At 48.6% G+C, this 20,822-nt stretch overlaps 1 pseudogene; it reads left to right on the top strand.

Moving 5' to 3' along the window:
- Positions 1-8,617: 8,617 nt before the first annotated feature.
- Positions 8,618-9,056, top strand: LOC120361351 (small nuclear ribonucleoprotein G pseudogene; annotated as a pseudogene).
- Positions 9,057-20,822: the final 11,766 nt, after the last annotated feature.

A 20,822-nucleotide genomic window follows, 5' to 3' on the forward strand; every position in this document is an offset into this window, starting at 1 on the left:
GAGGTGGGGTTTCACTGTGTTGGCCAGGATGGTCTCCATCTCCTGACCTTAGGCATTGCTCAAAAGAGCCCTTTCACGTAAGGTCACTGTGAAGTGCCTGAGGTTTTGGGAGCCCTCATCAGCAAAACCCCTTTCCCAGGAGAAAGCTGCTAACCCTCCCGAAAAAAGAGACCAGCACTTTCCCCGACATGTCTTCCCCGTCCCTGAGGCCCGCTTCTGGGTGGCAGGATAACAGAGTGTCCCAGCTTTCCCATAACCTCCTTCTTTGGAAGTGTCTGGCTTTTGGAACTCAGAGCCATCAAGGGAGACAGGAAGAATGTTTGCAATTCTTCAGTTGCCAGACCCCATCGCAAAGACTCTCCCAGGCTTAGGGAGAGGGCGCTGGCATGGCGAGGCACCCGTAGGCCCGGCCCACCGTGTTTGCTCTCCTGCCATCCTCAGGGCCTTTAAAACTACAGACTCCACTTCAAGCAAAGAGTCACTGGGCCCCCAGCGCTGGACAACTCCACTCAGAAGTCAAAGGTCATTCTAATGCCTCTCCAGCAGTTTTGGGCTGGCTTAGCAGCGGGCTCAGCTCACCTCCCGCAGCCCCACGAGCCACCAATTTTTTGTTTGGTTGGTTTTTTTTTTTCCTTTTTTCTTTTCTTTTCTTTTTTTTTTTTTTTAGTAGAGATGGGGTTTCTCCATGTTGGCCAGGCTGGTGTCAAACTCCTGACCTCAGGTGATCCACCTGCCTCGGCCTCTCAGTTCTGGGATTATAGGCGTGAGCCACTGCTCCCGGCCCAGCTAAACTTTTCCGTAGTTTTAGTAGAGACGGGGTTTCATCACGTGGGCCAGGATCATCTGGATCGCTTGACCTCATGATCCGCCTCCTCCAGGAAGCAGCACTTAGCTTCCATTTCCTAACGCAAGTCCCTGTCTCAGTTTCCCCACCTGCGAAGTAGAGCTGAGAATGTGTTTTGCTCACCCCCACGCCCTCACGAGTCAGGCTCTGGGGCTGGCTCTCGGTGTCTCCTTTTCTAATTGTTTGTCCTTATTGTGGCTTGAATGAGAACAGCGTGTCTCGGCATCCCCTCACCCAGCAACCCCACCACCTAATAGTGCCGTCGGCCCAGTCACCCTGTGTAAAGGTGTAAACAGGTGAACCACAGGACCTACTGCCCACCTCACCATCTCGAGGGACATCCCACAGCGCATGACCTGTGAAAAACACCCATCAATGTCTGGTCCTTAGAGCTCTCTGCAAACACAAATCCTTCACAACTGTCGCTGAATGGGGGTACACGGGGTTTCCCCATTAATTGCCATAGAAGGAACTTTTTTTACTAATTTTGCACAAAGTTGGGTGTGTGTAGGAGGGGCACCCCCTCCCCCCGGCCTCCACAGCGCCCACCGCCTTGTGCAAGCTCAGTCTGGTCCAGGATCCAACCTTCTTATGTATTTATTTAAACCCTGCCCCATTCCGGAGCGAATTTAAGCCCTCACCATGAATACCATCTTTGTGTGGGCTTCCAGCGCCAAAGGCTGCGAAACCCAGGCCAGGCACGTCTGGAGGTGGGGCCCCCCTATGGCCTCAAGGCCTGGGCCAGTCTTGTGGGGCGGTGTCCCCGCTTCCCTCCATCTGTGGGGAGAGCCTCCCCAGCCTGCCCCCTCCTGCTGTCCTCTGACTCTCCCCCTGCAGGGCCACCCAGACCCTGCTCTGAGCTCTCCCAATCCTGGAGCAAGAAGATCTTGCCAAGTTCCCTGTACTGGAAGATAAATCTAATTGAAATTCTCTTTAAAAGCCATAGATGAAGCGTCACCTTGGCGTCTGCACACACAGGGTGCCCTCCTGTGCTGGTGGTGGGAGACCAGCGGCCTGAAAGAGAGAGGGCTTGGAGGAAGACTTCCCGTCCAGAGTCTGTGCAAGTCTCAGGGCATGGGAGGGAGGGCATAGCCCTATTCTCACCTACCACAGGGCGGGGCTAGGCCAGGAATGTCTGTACCTGTGGGTCTCCTTTGCCTAAAATCTGTCCTTGGTTTCAGGAAGGCCCCACTTGATCTGGGATGGCTGACCCCTCTCAACTAGTCCATCACGCTAACCTCTCGGCTGTCCCCTGGAATCCAGAGGATGGCTTGGAAGTCCAAGGGACATCTGGAGCTGATGAATTCAGATGCCTCTTGAGTAGGGCTTGGGGTGCACAGCCAGGATTAGGCCATCTCCTAAAATTTAAGAGCAGGTTTGAATGTGGATGGTTTTGCAGTGAGGATGAACATAGGTGCAGAAAGCCATGGCCACCAAGGGCTTCTGCAGGGTGGTGTCAGGAGCCTGAGTGGCCTGCACCCAGGGATGGCCCTCATCTCAAGGGGCTGTGAGCTCAAGAAAGGCTGAGGGGCCTTGCCTTCAAATCTCAAAATGCTTTGACTTCCAGGCCTGCAGTCTCCCAGGAGAATTGTTCAGACTTCAAAGCCCTGTTCCAAATGGAAAGAAAACCCCCAGAGACCATGGGCCTCAGGAAACTTCTCCTAAAGATCTCTTGCACCCCTGTAGCTTCTGGTTGAAGAATGGGAAGAAGTCTGCAAACCCAGAGTTGCTGTTGAGCCTGATACTGGTCAGTTATTAATAAAAAGACCAATAAATGTAGGTCCCACAGGGAAGGCAGAGCTGAAACCAGACTCCAGGCACTTAAACATTCCAGTCTGCACCAGCTCTGTCCTCCTGCCAGTGGCGCCTGCTCCGCTTGTGGCTGGCGGACATTTGGGTGGTCCTACCACCTGTTGGAAGTGCTCAGATGACTGTAACCAAAGCAGGGCATGATCATAGCTTGGAACATGGCACTTCATGTTGGTGCCACCCTTGACTGTCTGCTAGGGACTGTCTCCTTGGTGTACTATTTGAAAGGTGAATATTTCTCAAACCCCCTCCCCCCAAAAGATACCCTATGAATTTCAGACAAAGACAGACCTGAATTCAAAGACTGTGGGCACAAGCTGTCTCCTCTGGGCCTTGGCATCCTTTCCCCACGGGCAGCTAAAAGCATTCAGGATGACGCACGTCAAGACAGCCTGCACACGGCTGCTCAGTGCTGATAGCACACATTCCTGCAGGCCAAGGCCCTGACCTCGGCTCCTTCCACCCCTGCCTGAGAACCAGGACAAATGAGATCCTGTTAAGAAACTGCAGATTGATGATGTTTGTCCGGATTGTTGCAGGAGGCCAGCTTACGGCCATCAGGCTTTCCAGACAAGGGATCGGTTAGCTGGCCAGCTTCTGTGGTCTAACAGAGGCACCTGCATCAGAGAAAACTTTCAGGGTAGTCCAGAGGTTACAGGCACAGATAGAAGGTCAGAGTGTCCCCAGGACCTGGGCTTCAAGTCATCAGAGTTTCTTCAGGGGTCAGAGTGATCAGGCAAAGACCCTGTCCTCCTCCATCCGCCACCCAGCAGGGAATGGAAGAGAGTTTTGGGGTGGGCTGAGGAGCAGAGGCAGGGCCAGAGGGATTCTCCAGTGGTCCTGGACACATGCTAAACGTGTGTGAATTTCTGACACCTAAAATCTCCCAGGACATGGACGCAGCCCCAGGAAGCACCTGTTCAACATCTCAGCAGCTGGTGGCTTCAGGGCTGAGAATAAGAAACCATCATTTGCAGTTTCTATAGCCCTAGAGGGGACAAACATGATTCTGGATTGAGACATAACTGGGAGAAATGGTAATAAATCTGGCCATAACTGGTTGTGTGAACCTGAGTGTGTTATTTCTCAGTTGTGTCTCCATCTCCTTAGCCGTGAAACAAGGAGAGTGATCTCTCTTGTAGGATTCCTGGAAGAATCAACCATAGCAGGCTGCACAGGCTGCAGTCAGCAGAGCCTGGGCCCTGCCTCCCACCAGATGAAGGCCCTGCCCAGTCCCCTGACCCCCAAGTCTGAAAATGATGAATCATGTACTCCGTTAGGAAATGCAGGCGGCGGCAGCTCTCCCTGCTCTATGTCGGCTAGCTTTAGGCAGAAGTAAACTGCAGGCTTCAGAGGACAGGGTGAATTTGTGCATAGCAGAATTCCGGGTGTTCTGGGTCGATGGAAGAATTAAATCCTGTCTATGGGACTTTGAGAATGAGGAAGACAGCAAATTAAGGCACTTTCAGAGAAAGGCACAGCTCCAGGCCCTAAAGAAGGAAAGACAGAGAAAAACGGTAATGAACAAGAAACGTGGGGCTCAGAGGACTTAGCTGACTTGCCCCCAAACCCACAGGTAACAGGCAGCTGAGCAGAAACACAGGGCCAGGCCCGCCTGGCACCGAGGCACCCCTGATCAGCCACGGGCTTGGGGAAGCGCAGGGATTAGCCCCTGTGACTCCATGCAGAAACCCCGCTGCTCCTCGCGGAGAGGCAGGGCACTGCAGACGTGCTGTATAATGTCCTGGTCTATTTTAGGGCCTCTGCTTTGAGCACAGGAATCCAGGCACATGGGCCCAGGGGCTGAGACCACCTGTCAGGTCCTTCCCGGCTGAAGGCACGGGATGGGTGAACCAAGGTTGGAAAAAGTCAATGCCACCTCCGCTCCTCCAATTTTAGATCCACACCTGTCTTACTCCAGGACACAGAGCTATCCTGCTGGGCACTTGACATGTCCTAATTAGGACAGACCCTCACCCCGTCTCCAGGCCAGGCCAGCATCCTCTCAATCTATCATTAACCGGCGCAGATGGCATGAGGGAAGCGCGGCTTGCTTTTACTTATAAGGCCAGAAGGGAGATGGAAAGTTCTTCCGTGTTCCCTCTCCGTGTAGGCACACAGCAATGGGCCAGAAGTCAGGGGCTGGGGGCCAGGATGCCCCTGGAGGCCACTCAACCTGGAATTTCGGGAGCAGGGGTTTTGAGATCTCAAGGACAGTGAAGGAGAGGCCCACGGCTGGAGTGCAGACTGCTGCAGGCTGGCCCTTGAGTTTGCCACCATGTCAACTGAGCAGCTCGGGAAGTCTGGCTCCTAATCTGTAAAATGGGGCCAAGAACCCACCCTTATGGGGATTAACTGATACCTTGGTGGCGCCGTGGCCGGGGCCATGCCTGGGTACATGCTGTGCGAGGCCCAGCCTGCCCTGCCTCAGCCCTGGGCTGGCCACGCTGTCCTGACCCGGTCCCACGGGGTGAGGCCAGGGGGTTTCAGGCCTTGTCGCCGCTCTGCAGGAAGAGGGACGTTCAGGAATGGATTTTGCCAAGGGAGCCTGGCCCCACGCTGCCCCCCTCCAGAGCCAGCCCCCTTTTCCTGGTTAGAGAGAAAGAGAAATTTTCATCCGGCAAGGCAGAAGCACCCTCCACACCTCTGCCATTCTTCCCACGAGTCTGTGCCTGAGAGCAGCTGCCTCCGTGCTGTGCAAAGCCTCATTTCAGGGGCTGCGTCTGCCCTTCGGTCCTGACATTCACTGTCTTCCTACTCCTGTCCCATCCCCGCACTTCTCTCATCCGCCCACGGTAACCTCACGATTTGCTGGCGTCCTGGCAGTTTTGCTGAGCTGGGGCTCAAATGCTTGTGACCCTCCAAACCACCTTAGATGCCATGTCTGGACTGTTTCTTGGTTTTCCGGAGAAAAGTCAGGGGGTTGTTTTTCTAGCCAAACAATGGGATTTCCCTACTGGCGGGTTCCATCCATTTTGTCAGGCTAAAGGGAATAGAGATCATTAAAGCTGGTGGGTGGGGGGCCTTTGGGAGGCCAAGGTGGATGGATCACCTGAGGTCAGGAGTTCGAGACCAGCCTGGCCAACATGGAGAAAGCCTGTCTCCACAAAATACAAAAACTAGCTGGACGTGGTGGTGCTCACCCGTAATCTCAGCTACTTGGGAGGCTGAGACAGGAAGATCGCTTGAACCTGGAAGATGGAAGTTGCAGCGAGCTGAGATACGGCCACTGCACTCTAGCCTGGGCAACAGAGTGAGACTGTCTCAAGAAAAAGAGGAGAAAAGGAAAAAAAAAAAATCTCAAACCGTCTAAAAAGATTAGAGGGAACAGTGCCCAGTGTTCATACAGGGCTGGGACTAGTGTCCATTCCCACCAGCCAGCCTAGAATGCTCATCCTCACAGGCTATAGGGGAGATTTCTCAAGAGGCAAGTACCTCCACAGGGGGAAATAATTAACCCCAGATTAAACACTGCTTTAGACCTAATGAATGATAAAAACAAGACCCAAAAGGATCAAACTCTTTCCAGGTAACTTGACTGCATCCCAGAAGAAAGCTCAAGAACTTTCTTAGAAATCCATATATATCTAGCATATAAGCAGAGTAACATTCACAACATCGGCAAATTTACCAGGCATTCAAAGATGCAAAAATTACACAACCCACAATGAAGAGACTAATGAATTAGTCGAAACCAACCCAGAACTTACACAGATGTGAGCAAGAGGAGAAAAGGACATTGAAGTAATTATTAGAACCTCTCCCTGGCCAGGCGCAGTGGCTCACACCTGTAATCCCAGTAGTTTGGAAGGCTGCAGGCGAGTGGATCACTTGAGATCAGGAGTTCGAGACCACCCTGGCCAACATGGTGAAACCCTGTCTCTACTAAAAATACAAAAATTAGCTGGTCGTGGTGGTGCCTGCCTGTAATTCCAGCTACTCAGGAGGCTGAGGTAGGAGAATTGCTTGAACCCGGAAGGTGGATTTTGCAATGAGCTGAGATGGAGCCACTGCACTCCAGCCTGGGTGACAGAGCCATCTCCATCTCAAAAAAAAAGAAAAAAAGGCTGGGCGCGGTGGCTCACGCCTGTAATCCCAGCACTTTGGGAGGCCATGGCAGGTGGATCACAAGGTCAAGAGATCGAGACCATCCTGGTCAACATGGTGAAACCCTGTCTCTACTAAAAATACAAAAAAGTAGCTGGGCATGGTGGCTCGTGCCTGTAATCCCAGCTACTCAGGAGGCTGAGGCAGGAGAATTGCCTGAACCCAGGAGGCAGAGGTTGCGGTGAGCCGAGATCGCGCCATTGCACTCCAGCCTGGGTAACAAGAGTGAAACTCCGTCTCAAAAAAAAAAAAAAAAAAGAACTGTCTCCCATATGTTCAAAAAGTTAAGCAGAGACACAGAAGATATTAAAAGGAACTGAATTGGTCTTGTAGAAATGAAATGTGTGAGGTGAAAATTACATAGAGCAAGAACACTGGAGAGCACCCGTTGCAGAAGAAAAGATTAGTGAGCTTGAAGATTTACCAACAGAAACTGCAAAATAAAACATACAGAGGGAAAAAATTTAAAAATTCAAATAGCATTGAGAGTTGTGGGACAATTTCCAGCATCATAATATGGAGGTAATTGAAGAGCCTGAAACAGAGGAGTGGCGGGCAGGGGTGAGCAGAAAAAAGACTGGAAAGAGTAGTGGCTAAAATTTTTCTAATTTTAATGAAAACTATAAACCCTCAGATCCAAGGGACTCAATGAACCCTAAGCACAAGAACAAGAAAGAAATGACACCAAGACTCAAAACCAGTAGTAAAGAAAAAAAAGCCTTAAACGCAGCCGGAAGAAAAAAGACACGGCCTGTACAGAGAAACCAAGATAAGGATTAAGGCAGATTTCTTGTTTGAAACAACAAAAACAAGAAGGCGGAGAGGCAACAAGCTTTGAAGCAGTGAAAGAACACAACTGTCAACCGAGAATTCTAGCCCCAGCGAAAATACGTGCAAAGGTGAAGTAAAGCCTTTCACAGACCTGCAGCAGCTGAAGAGTTCCTCACCAACAGATCCACGCACGTGTCGGAGAAGTCCGTCAAGCAGAAACAAAATGGCCTTAGACAGACCGCAGATCTGCACGGAGAAAGAACATCAAAAACGGTGATGATTTTGGTAAATATTCAAAAAAACTTTTTTATTCTTTAAGTTTCTTCAAAAGGTAAGTGATAGTTAAAACAAAAACGTTGACAGTGCATTGCAGGGTTTGTGACATACAAGTAAAATGTATAACAGCAGCATACAGGCTCACGCCTGTAATCCCGGCACTTTGGGAGGCTGAGGGGGCGGATCACTTGAGACCAGGAGTTTGAGACCAGTCTGGCCAACGTGGTAAACCCCCATCTCTACTAAAATACAAAAAATTAGCTGGGTGTGGTGGTGGGTGCCTGTAATCCCAGCTACTTGGGAGGCTGAGACATGAGAATTGCTTGAACCTGGGAGGCAGAGGTTGCAGGGAGCTGAGATTGTGCCACTGCACTCCAGCCCGGGCGACAGAGTGAGACTCTGTCTCAAAAAACAAAACCAAAAACAAAATTTAGAGATTGGTAGTGGAGAAATGGAGGTTTGCCATGCAAGGTGCTTATATTACAGGTGAAGTCGTTTAATACTTGGAGGTAGACTGTAAACTTTAAAGCAATGGCAAAAATAACAAAACAAGAGTTCCAGCTAATAAGCCCACAGAAAGATAAACTGGTATGATAAAAAATGAAAAGCAGTCCCAAGAATGCAGAAAACGAGGAGAAAGAAAACAAAGAATGGTGGGAGAGAAAATAAATAGTAAGACAATAGACTTGAATTGATAATCACATTAAATTGATAAACACTCCCATTCACAGATAAGCAAGACCCAATGCTGCCTACAGCAAATGCCGCTCTGTGATAAAGGCACGAATAAGTTAAAAGCAAAAAGCTGAAGCCGAGAGTAGGCCGTGCGTTCCGTTCCAAGGCCTCTGTGCGCCCGCGGAGTAGCCATCATGAGCAAAGCTCACCCTCCCGAGTTGAAAAAACTTATGGACAAGAAGTTATCATTGAAATTAAATGGTGGCAGACATGTCCAAGGAATATTGTGGGGATTTGATCCCTTTATGAATCTTGTGATAGATGAATGTGTGGAGATGGCGACTAGCGGACAACAGAACAATATTGGAATGGTGGTAATACGAGGAAATGATATCATCATGTTAGAAGCCTTGGAACGAGTATAAATAATGGCTGTTGAGCGGAGAAACCCATGTCCTCTCTCTATAGGGCCTGTTTTACTATGATGTAAAAATTAGGTCATGTACATTTTCATATTAGACTTTTTGCTAAATAAACTTTTGTAATAGTCAAAAAAAAAAAAAAAAAAAAAAAAGCTAAAGCCAGGCACAGTGGCTCAGGCCTGCCAGCACTTTGGGAGGCCCAGGCGGGTGGCTCACCTGAGGTCAGGTGTTTGAGACCACCCTGACCAACATGGAGAAACCCCGTCTCTACTAAAAATACAAAAATTAGCCAGGTGTGGTGGTGGGCGCCTGTGATCCCAGCTACTCGGGAGGTTGAGGCAGGAGAATTGCTTGAACCCAAGAGGCGAAGGTTGCGGTGAGCCAAGAATGTGCCATTGCACTCCAGCCTGGGCAGCAGAGTGAGACCTGTCTCAAAATAAATGAATATTAAGGGCTGGGCGCGGTGGCTCACACCTATAATCCCAGCACTTTGGGAGGCCAAGGCGGGTGGATCACGAGGTCAAGAGATTGAGACCATCCTGGTCAACGAGGTGAAACCCTGTCTCTACTAAAATACAAAAATTAGCTGGGCATGGTGGTGCGTGCCTGTAGTCTCAGCTACTCGGGAGGCTGAGGCAGGAGAGTTGCTTAAACCCAGGAGGCAGAGATTGCAGTGAGCTGAGATCGTGCCCTTGCACTCCAGTCTGGGTAACAACAGCAAAACTCCGTCTCAAAAAAAAAATTTTTTTTTTAAATAAAAAAGATGTAAAAAGATACACCATGATAATACAAATTGAAAGAAAGTTGGACTGGCTATATCAATATTAAGCTAGTAGATTTCAGAGCCAAGAGTATCACTAGTGCTAAAAAAGTTCATTTTATAATGATAAAGGGGCCACTAGTCAGAGGAGACAGCAATCCCAGATAGCTCTTCTCTAATAACAGAGCTTCCAAATACACGAAATAAAGGCTGGTAGAGCTGCAAGGAGAAATAGCCAAGTCTGCAATTAGAGTTGTATATTTCAATATGCCTTTCTCAAAACTTGATAGAACAAGGATATAGCACAGTCGAATAACACTATCAGCCAACTTGACCTGACTGACATTTATAGAACACTCCTCCCAACAACGGCAGAATCCACATTCCGTTCAAGCGCACATGGAACATTTATAAAGATAGATCATATTCTGCGCCCAAAAATAAGTCTTGTATATTTAAAAGGATACAAGTCACAAAGTATATTCTCTGACCACAGTGGAATGAAATTAGAAATCAATAACAGATACCTGGGAAATTCCCAAGCACTTGGAAACTAAATAACACATTTCTAAATAACTCATGAGTCAAAGAGGAATACAAAGATAAAGTAGAAAGTGTTTTGCACTGAATGAAAGTTAAAATATAACATAGAGGCCAGGCACAATGGCTCACGCCTGTAATCCCAGCACTTTGGGAAATCAAGGTGAGCAGATCACCTAAGGTCAGGAGTTCAAGACCAGCCTGACCAATATGGTGAAACCGCATCTCTACTAAAAACACAAAATTAACCAGACGTGGTGGTGCCTGCCTGTAATCCCAACTACGCGGGAGGCTGAGGCAGGAGAATTGATTGAACCTGGGAGGTGAAGTTTGCAGTGAGCCGAGACTGTGCCATTGCACTCCAGCATGGGTGACAGAGTGAGACTCTGTCTCAAAAAAAGAGATTAAAAAAAAAAAACAAAAAAACCCATAGAATTTGTGGAATGTCTCTTAAGTTGTACTAAGGCAGAAATTCTTAAATTCCTTTTTAAAAACACACTATGAAAACTCATTCAGGAAGACACAAATCACCTAAATAGTTGTATGTACATGAAAAATGTTGAATTTGTTGTTAGAAACTTTCCAACAGAAGGCCGGCACAGTGGCTCACGCCTGTAATCCAAACATTTTGGGAGGCCCTGGTGGGAGGATAACTTGAGGACAGGAGTTTAAGACCAGCCTGGAGAACACAGGAAGATTCTCTCTGTACAAAAAAAAAATAGCCCGGCGTTGTGGCACGTGCCTGTGGTCCCAGCTACTTGGGACACTGAGGCAGGGGAATCACTTGAGCCCAACAAGTCAAGGCTGCAGTGAGCCATGATTATGACACTCTATACTCTAGCCTGGGCAACAGGGCAAGAATTTGTCCTTAAAAATAAAAATTAAATTAAAAAAGAAGGCCGGGCGTGGTGGCTCAAGCCTGTAATCCCAGCACTTTGGGAGGCCGAGGTGGGTGGATCACAGGGTCAAGAGATCGAGACTGTCCTGGTCAACATGGTGAAACCCCGTCTTTACAAAAAATACAAAAAATTAGCTGGGCATGGTGGCGCGTGCCTGTAATCCCAGCTACTCAGGAGGCTGAGGCAGGAGAATTGCCTGAACCCAGGAGGCGGAGGTTGTGGTGAGCCGAGATCGCGCCATTGCACTCCAGCCTGGGTAACAAGAGCGAAACTCTGTCTCAAAAAAAAAAAAAAAAAAAAAAAAAAAAAAAAAATTAAAAAAGAAACTTTCCCACAGAGAAAATTCCAGGCCCAGATGGCTTTGTTAATAAATTCTACCAAACATTTAAGGAAGAAATAATTCCGATTCTACAATAACTATTTAGAGGATTCCAGAGGAACTTATTCTAAGAGCCAGCATTAACCTGATTTTGTGAAAACCAGATACAGTTATTACAACAAAAGAAAACTGTAGCCCAATATCTCTTACTTAGATACAGAAATCTTTAGCAAATTTCAAAAAATTGAATCAAACCATATGTAACATGAAAAATATGTATTATCAAATGTGGTAATTGTATTTTAAGAATGTAGAATTAGTTTAGCATTTGAAAATCCATCATAGTTGTGTCCGGTTGCAGTGGCTCACTCCTGTAACTGCAGCACTTTGCAAGGCAAAGCAGGGAGGATTGCTCCCGCACAGGAGTTCACGACCAGCACAGGCAACATAGTGAGACTCTGTCTCTGCTAAAATAGAAGAAACCAGCTGGGTGTGGTGGTGCGCGCCTGTGTTCCCAGCTACTCGTGAGGCTGAGATGAGAGGATCACTTGAGCCCAGGCAGGAGGCAGAGGGTGCAGTGAGCTGAGACTGTGCCCCTGCACTCTAGCCTGGGTGATGGAGTAAGACTTTGTCTCAAAAAAAGGAAAAAGAACAGTAAGAGAAGAAAATCCATCAATATAATTCACCATGTTAATGCATTAAAAAAGAAAAACCATGTGATCATTTTAATAGACACAGAAAATGCATTTGATGAAATTCAACATTCATTTCTAATAAACACCCTCAGCAACTAGGAATACAGGAGAACTTCCTCAGTGTGACAAGGATATCTGCAAAAACCCTACCGCTTCCATCAGATGGACTATATTAAAGACGGGCTGCTCCCCACTGAGAGCAGTAACAGGACAAGGATGCCTGTACTCACCACTCACGCTCAGCACTGCTCCTGTGCAATGCGACCAGCAGACAGATGAGAAAACGGGCAAAAGGGAAAAGATAAAGAAATAAATGAAAGGCAGTTAGATTGGAAAGAAAGCGGTAAAACTTTATTTGCAGATGGCATGATCACCTATGTTGGAAATCTCGTGGAATCTATTACAACAAAGCTTCTAGAATCAATAAGTGAGTTTAGCAAGATTACAGGATACAAGATCAATATAAGAAAATCAATTGTATTTCTACATACTAGCAATAAATAATCAGGAATTGAAACAAAAAAGTGCCAATGACATCAAAATCCATGAAATACTTAGGGATACATCTGACAAGAGATATGAAAGGTCTGTACAATAAAAACTACAAAACATTTCGGAGAGAAATGAAAGATGTAAATGAGAGAGACGCTTAGTTCACAGGCTGGATAACTCGGTATTAGTAAGATGTCATTTCTCAAACTGATCTACAGATCAACACAATTCCAATAGAAATCCCAGCAGGGTTTTTAGAAATAAAAATTGATAAACTCTTTCTAAGTTGATTCTAGAATTCACATGGAAATGCAAAAGACCCAGGATAGCCAAAGCAATTCCGAAAAAGAATTTTCATTGTTTATTAGGATAATGCCACTTAAAACAATTCTGAAGAAGAATTAAATTGGTAGGCTGATACAGCCTGATTTTCAGGCTCATTATAAAGCTACAGTAATTTTTTAAAGTGTGGTCTTGGTAAGAAGATCAATGAAACAGATCAATTGCACGGGACAGAGAACACAGACACAGATCTACACACGTAAAGAAAGACTCCTAATTTTTGACAAACATGCAAAGGCAATTCGGAAAAGAATGGAGAGTATTCATATGCAAAAAAAAAAAAAAAAAAAAAAAAAACACAAAAAAAAACCCAGCCTGGTGTGGCGACTCATGCCTGTAATCCTAGCACTTTGGGAGGCTGAGGCGGGAGGATCACTTCAGCTCAGGAGTTTGAGACCAGCCTGGGCAACATGGCAAAAAAAAAAAAAAAAAAAAAAGAAAAAAAAAAGAAAAAAGAAAAGAAAAACAAAGAAAATTAGCCAGGTGGGTGGTGCACCCCTGTAGTTCCAGGTACTTGGGGGGCTGAGATGGGAAGATCACTTGAGCCCAGGAGGTGGAGGCTGCAGTGAGCCGAGATCATGCCACTGCACTCCAGCCTGGGCAACAGAGTGAAACCCTGTCTCAAATAAATAAATAAATAAATAAATAAATAAATAAAACAATTAACAATAACAAAACCCCAAAACAAAACTCCAATTCATACCATACAACAAATACAAAACTTACCTCAAAATACATCACAGATACGAATGTAAAACCTAAGACGGTAAAACTTCTCTATGAACACATGGGAGAAAATCTTTGTGTCCATGGCTTAAGATTTCTTAATGATGATGCCATTAAATAGCAAATTGATATATTGGACGTCATTAAAATTAAAACTCCTCTTCCTTAAGCACTTTCTTTCTTTTATTTTTTGAGATGGAGTCTCGCTCTGTTGCCCAGGCTGAAGCGCAATGGTGTGATCTTGGCTCCCTGCAACCTCCACCTCCCAAGTTCAAGTGACTCTCCTGCCTCAGCCTCCCAGGTAGCTGGGATTACAGGTGAGCACCACCATGCCCGGCTAATTTTTATATTTTTAGTAGAGACAGGGTTTCACCATGGTGGCCAGGTTGGTCTTGAACACCTGACCTTGTGGTTCGCCCGCCTTGGTCTTCCAAAGTACTGGGATTACAGACGTGAGCCACCGTGCCCATCCCCTGAAACACTTTTAGATAATGAAAAGATAAATCATAGACCTCAGAAAATATTTGCAGTGTATGTATTTGAAAAATAACTTTTATCCAGAATATATAGACTCTTAAAGCTTAATAATAAGAAAAACAGGCCGGCCACGGTGGCTCAAACCTGTAATCCCAGCACTTTGGGAGGCCGAGGCGGGTGGATCACAAGGTCGAGAGATCGAGACCATCCTGGTCAACATTCTGAAACACCGTCTCTACTAAAAATACAAAAAATTAGCTGGGCATGGTGGCACATGCCTGTAATCCCAGCTACTCAGGAGGCTGAGGCAGGAGAATTGCCTGAACCCAGGAGGCGGAGGTTGCAGTGAGCCGAGATCGCGCCATTGCACTCCAGCCCGGGTAACAAGAGCGAAACTCCGTCTCAAAAAAAAAAAAAAAAAAAAAAAAAGAAAAACAACAGGCTCACACCTGGAATCCCAGCAGGCTGGGAGGCTGAGGTGGGCAGATCCCCTGAGTCTAGGAGTTCAATAACAGTCTGGGCAACATGGCAAAACCCTGTCTCCAAAAAATACAAAAATTAACTGGGCATGGCGGTATGTGTCTACCTCCGTCAAATTAAAAAATATTGCTACAGGTCAGGCGTGGTGGCTCGTGCCTATAATCCTAGCACTTTGGGAGGCAGAGGTGGGCGGATCACCTGAGGTTGGGAGTTTGAGATCAGCCTGACCAACATGGAGAAACCCCATCTCTACTAAAAATACAGAATTAGCTGGGTGCTGTAGCACATGCCTGTAATCCCAGCTACTCGGGAAGCTGAGGCAGGAGAATCGCTTGAACCCAGGAGGCAGAGGTTGAGGTGGTGAGCCGAGATCACGCCATTGCACTTCAGCCTGGGCATCAGGAGTGAAACTCCATCTCAAAAAAAAAACCCATATATATATATATATATATATATATATATATATATATATATATGCTATATATATGTAATAGCTAATATAATATATAAAAAATATGTATTTAGGGCCAGGCGCAGTGGCTCAAGCCTGTAATCCCAGCACTTTGGGAGGCCATGGCAGGTGGATCACAAGGTCAAGAGATCGAGACCACCCTGGTCAACATGGTGAAACCCCGTCTCTGCTAAAAATACAAAAAACTAGTTGGGCGTGGTGGCGTGTGCCTGTAATCCCAGCTACTCAGGAGGCTGAGGCAGGAGAATTGCCTGAACCCAGGAGGCGGAGGTTGCGGTGAGCCGAGATCGTGCCATTGCACTCCAGCCTGGGTAACAAGAGTGAAACTCCATCTCAAAAAAAATATATATATACATATATATATATATATATATCTCACAAATATATATGGCTACAGAATAGCTACAAACCCTCATCCTTTTAGTACCGCGGGGATGGAGTTAAACAGGTGTCCAGGTTTTCAGTGAGAAAGCAGCTTCTGGAGAGTTAGGCTTCGAGGAGCCTTCCTTGTCCTCAGTAATGACAGGATGGGACCACGGACCTCGGACCTCAGCGCGGCTGCTCCGTTGCCCTGCCCTGCTGGAGGGAGAACATAGCCTGCTCGGTGTGGGTTTGCCAAGAGACGGAAGAATGAGGGCTCCGGTCCGCTTCATCCTCTCTGGGGCAATCTCAGTGGGGCCCCCAGGGTGAGCAAGAGAGGGTTGCCATGAGGCTGATGGCATGCGTTACATGGGACAGAAGTGACCAGAAATACCAACAGGTAAACAGGTAACTCTACACACATTTTTCCATCCTCACCCACATCGCTTTTACTTTCATTCGTGCCCAAAAATGCTCTGAAAGGCTCTTACAGAGCCTACCTCTCAAGAGAACCTTACTGGAGAGAGTCTCCGTGGGAAGGGAAACTGGGGGGAGGCCCAGTGGCTGGCTATAGGGCCGGAGGCTCTGCCCTGGAGCTATCGACAAATGAGAATACAGCGGAGTTTGCTGGATCCCTAACCCCATTCCCCTCCCACCTTCCTCTGGTGTGGACCAGTCAACACCTGTTACCGTCAGTCTCCAGCTGGAGTGTCCTGCCCATGGAGGAAGCTATCTTCACTTTTTACTCACATGTGTCTCTGCGGTCCAACTCTCTGATAGCCAGGATGAAGAACATGAGAAAACTAAATTAAAATAGCAAAGGCTGGCAAGGCGACCCATGCCTGTAATCTCAGCATTCTGACAGGCCAAGCTGGGAGGATGGCTTGAGCCCAGGAGTTTGAGACCTGCCTGGGTTATGTGGCAAAATCCCATCTCCATACGAAAGTAAATAAATAGGCTGGGCGCGGTGGCTCGTGCTTTTAATCCCAGCACTTTGGGAGGCCAAGGCGGGGGGATTGTGAGGTCAGGGGTTTGAGACCAGCCTGTCCAATATGGTGAAACCCTGTTTCTACTAAAAAATACAAAAATTAGCCAAGTGTGGTGGCGTGGGCCTGTAATCCTGGCTACTTGGGAGGCTGAGGCAGGAGAATTGCTTGAACCCGGGAGGTGCAGGTTGCAGTGAGCCAAGATCACGCCACTGCCCTTCAGCCTGGGCAACAGAGTGAGACTCTGTTTCAAAAAAAAAAAAAAGTAAATAAATAAATAAATAAAAACATAAATAAAAACAAATAAATAAAACTGCAGAGCTATTGTGAGGCCTAAGGTAGAGATGGTTCTGCGCAGAGTTTGTGCCTCGCCTTTGGGGGGGATTGGCAGGGAGGGCCCAGGCTGGGAGGCTGTGGGAAGAGGACGTCCCAGCCAAGCTGTCTCTCTGTGGATGTGAGGGCAGTGTGGAGGGCATCCGGGGCAGCGGCTTCCTGGGAAGTGGCTTCCTGGCTCCCTGACTTTTGCTTGCTCGGCACCTCCTGTCCTCTGGGCTGGCTGTGCTGACCTATGACTGGGGAAGCCCCTGACCAGGCAGGAAACCAGGCTGCACGCAGCAGCCCACACCGCTGGACACAAACTGTCTCCTGCACAGGGCTTGGGACGAAGGTGCTTGCTCAGCTATCTCTAGCTGCCCCTGGAGCACCCTCCTTCTGGGGGTCTTCCTCCCTGACACCTCCCTCAGCGGCTGCGCCTACGGTGCATGGAGAGCCCCCAACAGGTGTTCCCTCTGTTACCTTCTCCTTCCGGTCTCGAGGACATGCCCAGCCCTGTCTGTGGGTCACACCACTGGGTGGGGTCAGGCATGGTGTTCCGGTGTCCACCACCTGCTGCCCATGCCCCACCCTCACCCCTGGCATGGCTGCCAACCTTCCCTTGGAGACCCAAGGAAAGCTGTGGGGCTGAGCTCGGCCTGGCGCTCTGCAGCTCTCCCAGGCAAAGGGCTTCCTGGTCCTCCCTGGAAAGCCTGCCTAGTGCTCTGCCGGACCTGATGGGGAGGCCGACTTGCTGGTGTCCGTGGACCATCCACCCCGGTGGAGCCCTAGGGATGAGGAGGGACAGGAAGTTGGGTGGTGAAGAGGAGACCTCGTGGGCGGTGAGGAGCCAGCCCGGGGAGAAGAAACGAAGCCTCATTTGTTTTTCTGAGTATCTTCCAGACCATGCTACGTGACCCAGGAGAAAGAGCAGGGCTGGGACGCAGGTCTGGGACTGGCGTCTTCGCGCGTCCCACCAGCTTCCACCTCCCACGGCGGCCTTTCATCGCCTCCCGGGTTCAAAGGAAACCAGCAAACCTGCTCCCCGGACTTTGTGGGACTGAGGCTGCCACTCAAAGGATTCTACCCAGTTCTGCACCCAGGAGGGCTCATCAAGTACTCATCTCATCCCTTTGCATTTCAAAAGGGAAGGTTTTCGGGCAAGGTGAGCTTGCATTCAAAGGAAATGCATCTACCAAGGGCCCCCAATCCTTTCTGGGGTTCACCTTTTACCCTATGCTCTATGTAATCTACCTTCTCCGCAGAGCTGGTCAGGGAGGGATGGCTTCTCAAGACACAAAGGTGAATCTACTGTATCATCCCTGGTCCTCCCTCAGGCCACAAGGACACCCCTAGGCTTGGCAGAGCCCGACACACCTTAAAACAACCCTCCAGGGGTGACACTGGAGGTCCAGGGAGAAGCCCTTTCTTCCCTGACCGTCTTCTTCTGAATTACCAGGAACCCAAGTGAGTGGGACAGGGCTCCCCGCGGGCAGCAGAATGGGAGGGAGCTTGGAAAGCGAGAAACCACACCGTTCAGGGTCACACCTCACTACGGCGACAGGCCATTGCATTCTTTGGTTTTTGTTTGGTATTTTTCTCTTTTGTTCTTGTCTCTCTCTCTCTCTCTCTCTTTTTAACAAGAAACAAGATTTATTTCTGTAATTGTCTTAAAGGTTAAAATATGATGACAGTTCCCTGATTGGGCTGTTGGGAGAATTAATGTGATGGGGCTCCAGGGAATGTCAGTGCGGCTTTGGGGACCGTTGCATCTGTGCTCCATAAAGGACGGCACTTCTGCCACCAGTACCGTTTCCCTCAGTCGCCCGTGGGGAGCTGTTTGGGCCCCTAAGTTTGTCACTCATCAAATCCTGGCTCCTGGCATCTTCCACGCATCAGAATCCCTTCCCAGCCCTCCAGGGAGGCCCTGCCTGCATCTTAATGGCACACTTACGTCTTCAAGTGGAATTTTCAGTCATCAAGAACTTTCGGGGCCCAATTTTTTTTTGAGACAGAGTCTCACTTTGTTGCCCAAGCTGGAGTGCAGTGTAGCAATCTCAGCTCACTGCAACCTCTGCCTCCCGGGTTCAAGCGATTCTCCTGCCTCAGCCTCCTGAGTAGCTGGGATTACAGGTGTGCGCCACCATGCCAGGCTAATTTTTGTATTTTTAGTAGAGAGGGGGTTTCACCATGTTGGCCAGGCTGGTCTTGAACTCCTGACCTCAGGTGATCTGCCAGCCTCAGCCTCCCAGAGTGCTGGGATTACAAGTGCGAGCCACCATGCCAGGCCTGAGCCATGGCACCCAGCCACTTTTCTGGAGAGTAAAAAAAATACACCTCCTGGGACTGACGTAAGGATGCAGTGAAATCAATGTCAGGTCAAGCCCCCCTGAGATCTCAGTGAATAAAAGAATAGGCAGCAATCAGATGCCTGGGGGTCCTTGAAGAGCCCTCCTCATAGTGGAGTTGCGGGGATGACTCCCCAGTCCCCAGGAGACCCTGCAGGGCCGGCCCAGCTCCCAGCTGGAGCCATCCAATCCTCTGAGCTTCCACTCCCAGCCTGGGGCAGGGGTGGTGCTGGCTTAGCAAGAAGCTGATGGAAGCAAACTACCCCAGGGATGGTGGGCTTTGGTCTGAGGAGCGACTCCTGGCTGTTGCTTTAAGGAGAAAAGCACTGACCCAGTGCAGTGGCTCAATCCTGCAATCCCAGCACTTTGGGAGGCCAAGGCGGGCAGATCACTTGAGGTCAGGAGTTCGAGACCAGCCTGGCTAAATGGTGAAACTCCGTCTCTATCAAAAAATACAAATATTAGGTGGGTGTGGTGGTGGGCACCTGTAATCCCAGCTACTCCGGAGATTGAGGCAAAAGAATAGCTTGAACCTAGGAGGAGGAGGCTGTAGTGACCTGAGATGGCACTACTGCACTCCAGCCTGGGCGACAGAGTGAGACTCTGTCTCAAAAATAAAAATAAAATAATAAAAGGATAAGAAGAGAAGGCCGGGTATGGTGGCTCATGCCTGTAATCCCAACACTTTGGGAGGCCAAGGCAGGCTGATCGCCTAAGGTTGGGAGTTCGAGACCAGCCTGACCAACATGGAGAAACCCCATCTCTACTAAAAATACAAAATTAGGACCAGGCGTGGTGGCTCATGCCTGTAATCCAAGTACTTTGGAGGCCAAGGGGGGCAGATCACCTGAGGTCAGGAGTTCAAGACCAACCTGACCAGCATAATGAAACCCCGTCTTACTAAAAATACAAAAATTAGCTAGTCCTGGTGGCACATGTCTGTAATCCCAGCTACATGGGAGGCTGCGGTAGGAGAATCACTTGAACCCTGGAGGCAGAGGTTGCGGTGAGCTGATATCATGCCACTGCACTCCAGCCTGGGCAACAAGAGCAAAACGCCATCTCAAAAAAAAAAAAAAAAAAAAAAGAGAGAGAGAAACACAAGCAGAGTTCATTTTCCACCTCTCTAACCTGGTCATGCTAGCTTGAAAATGTCTGAAGGTGGTGCGGTTGAGAAGGCAGGTGATCAGGGTGGGATTACTGGAGGCAGGCTTTAGGGTCACCCTAAGGCTGCCAAGATTGGGAGCCGCGACCCAACCTGCGGTGCTCTGGTTTGCTCTGTGTCTGTGCCACAGGGCTCTGGGCTTGCTGGTCCCACTGGATGCTGGCACGCTTGCTTCTTGCCACTATTCACAGAGCTGTGGTCTCCTGGTTCCCATGCCTGGCCGGGCTTTGGTACCCATGTGTGGCCTGCAGCTCACAGGGGGCCTGTGTCCTCGACTTGCCATGTGCCTTGACTCTATGCATCAGTTAGCTGCAGGAGGGTCCCCATGCCCCTTACACTGCTGGCATCGACATCCTAGCAGCTACTTTGTGCTTCATTTATTTGCTCCGTGGCTGGGGATGGGGCGTAGTGATTGTTGGAAGACTTTGCCAAGACATAGGGAAACAGTCCTCTGCGACCCCAGAGAGCTTTGCCCCGCAGGCCCCAGGTGAGAACAAGATAAATATGCTTAGTACTCGCTCTCACTTTGAACTTGGTAAATTTCA

The sequence above is a fragment of the Saimiri boliviensis genome, chromosome 2 (assembly GCF_048565385.1).
Source record: "Saimiri boliviensis isolate mSaiBol1 chromosome 2, mSaiBol1.pri, whole genome shotgun sequence".
Lineage (NCBI taxonomy): Eukaryota > Metazoa > Chordata > Mammalia > Primates > Cebidae > Saimiri > Saimiri boliviensis.